The following is a 3,449-nucleotide window of genomic DNA, read 5'->3' as shown; positions in this document are numbered from 1 at the left end:
TTTCTTTTTAAATTATTGTTTACATATTCAATTATTAAATGTACAAAATAAAGTTTTTTAAAAAGTGAGGTTACACTGAAGAGTTGAAAATCAGAGACTTTAAAATGTGATCCTTTACTCAAGAAAAATAAATACCAAAAAAAGAAATATAGAAACCAAGCTTTTCTTTAGCATAATAAAACCGTGTGTGAAATATATGAATATGGATAAAGTTGCATATATGCCTGTTTTCTTTGAAATTGAACAAATGTATGTTAACAAAAGATGGTAACATAATATCACTTATGCTAAGTGAAGAAGCCTGACACAAAATACTACATATTGTGTGATCCCATTTATATAAAAGGTAAATGTAAATGAATTTATAAAGTTGAAGCTCAATTAGTAGTTATATAGGGCTGGGGAGGACTGCTAAGGGGTGTGCATTTTTTCTACAGTTCTGAAAATGTTCTAAAATTTTTGATGGTGTGGAATGCATAATATTGTGATAATACTAAAAGCCACTGATTATACACTTCAGATAGATTGTATGGTATATGAATATATCTCAGTAAAACTTAATAAGTAGATAATTGTGTAAGAACAGCAAAAAAAAAATAGCAGCGGTTCAGCAGGGGAAACAAAGATCAAGGGGTGAGGCATTTCCTTATTCATTTATTTTTATTTATTATTATTCAAATAATGAAAATGTTCTAATGATGGTTGAGGTAATGAATACACAACTATGTGATTATACCAAATACCACTGGTTGTGCACTTTTTTTGGTTGTACACTTTAAATGAATTGTTGCTTTATTAATGTATACCAAAAAAGTTGATTTGTTAAAAACATATAAGCATGTATCAATAAAATTAATTTGTTTAAAAAAAAAAAGAAAAACACTTCTAATCATCATCCAAAGATTTCATTGTTAAGGTTTTGGTATAAAACCTCCCCAGATTTTCCCACTGAGCAACATTGTATTCCTCCTCGTCACACTTAGGATCTGCTGAGTGACAGTGCATTAGGAGAATGGCAGTCATCTGTGTGGAAGTGACAGAGCCCCAAGCAGTTCTGCCTGGCTTTCCCCCTTCCAGGGTGGCAGTCGTGTGAAAACCACGTTCAGAAGCTCAGGGGGAAGCGCAGGGGTCAAAAGAAGGGGGTGGGGGTGAGGAGGTCCAGCACATCTGTCTTAACTAGAGCAGCTGCTCCCCAGCTCGGAACTGCTTCCCTGGAATGGGACCAACTCTTCTAAGAGGCTAAGAACAGTAAGCGCAGAGGCTTCCTCTGCAGCCGGCTCCTTTAAGGTCAGCTGGGTGACGGCTCTTGGCAGACACAGCAGGGCTAGAATGGTGTCCCCAAGGCACCTGGGTCACCCCCTCTGCCAAGCAGAGGTGCCCTGGAGCTCCTGAAATGCTCAGCACAGCCCTGGGCTCCCTCAGCAGCCCCTAGTAGGTGCCCTTTCCCACTCTGTGCAGTGCACCCTAGCAGGCACCCAAATCCGGTGGCCCCTGTTGGCCAGCCAACCTCCTCTGGCCCTCGAAAGCTAGCATCTTAGCAAGACACTCAAACCATTTCCACCCAGCATTACTCCAACAAATCAAAGTTTTAAGAAAAGCTTTAACCACTACCAAAAGGAAAAGCCTCCCTGGGGCCATGGGGAGCTCTGAGGAAGGTCCTGGCTCAGGCTGTCCCAGGGCGTCCAGGGCAGCACAGCCAGGAGGGGTGCGATGGGACCCGGCTCCTAGACCACAGACCTCGCCTGCCGCGTGTACTCCCAGAAAGCAGAAAGGAGTAAAACGGGAGGAAGAGAGAAAATGAGTCTCAAGTGGCTCACCAGGGCCTGGATCCAAAGAATGCAAAAGCCCACGATGAGGAAGAGCGCCACCCGCAGACCTCTGGGTTGGATACACACTTTTAGTTGTAAACTGCTGAGGTCCCTGCAAAACTCCTGGGCTGGGCAGAAACCTGCCCCCAGGCCCCTCCCAGGAGAGAGTCCCATTCCTTGTGCTCCCTGAGGGCACACACCTGGTGTCAGCTCTGCTCCCCCCACGGCCTTCCCAGGGCCCCTCCCCAGGGAGCAGATCAGTTCCCCTGTAAAAGTCACGCTGTGGGCAGGCACCAGCTGGCCCTATCCAGGGGAGAAGAAAGAGAAGCAGCCTGGGCCTGGAGGCAAATGTGAAGTGGAGGGCCTGGGAGGGGAGAGCTGAAAGGGGAGGCCCCCAGGAACCTGGGAGGGTAGGCAGGGAGGGCAGGGGGCAGGGCTGCAGGTTGGACCACGGGGAAACAGGAGGAATGTGGGGAGGCTGTGGGCAGAGGGGCAGGTGGGGGGAAGAGGGATGGGGAGGAAAGGGATAGCGTGGGGAAGGAGGGACTGAGGAGGGGGAGGGACCATGGAGGGATGGAGGGACTGTAGGGGGAGGGACCCTGGGGCGAAGGATGGGGGAGGTGGACAATGGGGGGGGTAAATTGTGAAGAGGAGGAGGAAACCCGTTGGGGGGGTAGTGGGGGTAGGGAGGGACCAAGACTGGGGACAGGTCCGTTTGGGGGGAGGAGGGACCGTGGGCAGAGGGCCCCTGGGGGGAGGAATAGTGGGGGGAGGGAGGGACCATGGGGGTAGGGAAAGTGGGCGAGGAGGGACCGTGGGGAGTGTGGGCCGCCCTCCCTTATTCTGACTCGGGCACCCCCACAGTCCCGCCGCGCTGGGCCTGGACCCCCGAAAGGCGCCCGCCCCGCGCCGCCCGCGGAAGCAGCAGCCACACGGCCCGCCCTGCCTGGTCCCCACCTGCCCCGAAGGACCCCGCCCCCCGCAGGCGAGGCAGCAGGACCTCCGTGGGCGCGGGATGGGCGCCCCTCACGCGGCAAGGGGCCTCGCTCGCCCTCGTCTGCGCCTACGGGCCCCGCCTGCGCCCGCCCGACTCCACGCGGGGCCCAGACTTACCGCTGCGCGGGCGGGACACGGGAGTCCCCAGGGCGGGCGAGCGCTCCCCGCAGCGCCCAGTGCGCCCCGACACCGCGTCCCTCCTGCCCTCGGGCTCGCAGGGGTGCCGCGGGACCGCGCAGCAGGTCCGCGGGGCGCGCGCCCAACCGCCGCCAGCTGTTAAAGGGGCCGCCGCGCGGGGACAGGGCGGGACTTGAGAGCCTGAGAGCCCCAGGGCCAATCAGGTCTGGACCGGTTCCCCGACTCCGCCCCCGAAGGGGCGTGGCCCTCTCCCTGACGGACAGCGCCCAGCAGCCAATCGACGCGCGGTCCCGCTGGCGCTAAAGGGCGATGTCGCCCTACGCGTGAGGGCGGCTCCTGACTGGTGGGCAGGGGTTCCCCACAAGTGGGGGTGTCCCCACCCACAGTGCACCAGAGGCGGCCTGGGCCCGGGCGTGGGTCACCGAGGCCGGCTGCTTGGAGCTGCTGGAAGCGCGGTGTGAGGGGCCTCTGGCCCGGCGCAGCCGAGCCCGGCCCCGAGCGAGGCTG

The sequence above is a fragment of the Dasypus novemcinctus genome, unplaced genomic scaffold (genome assembly GCF_030445035.2).
Source record: "Dasypus novemcinctus isolate mDasNov1 unplaced genomic scaffold, mDasNov1.1.hap2 scaffold_101, whole genome shotgun sequence".
Lineage (NCBI taxonomy): Eukaryota > Metazoa > Chordata > Mammalia > Cingulata > Dasypodidae > Dasypus > Dasypus novemcinctus.
This window is presented reverse-complemented; position numbering follows the sequence as displayed.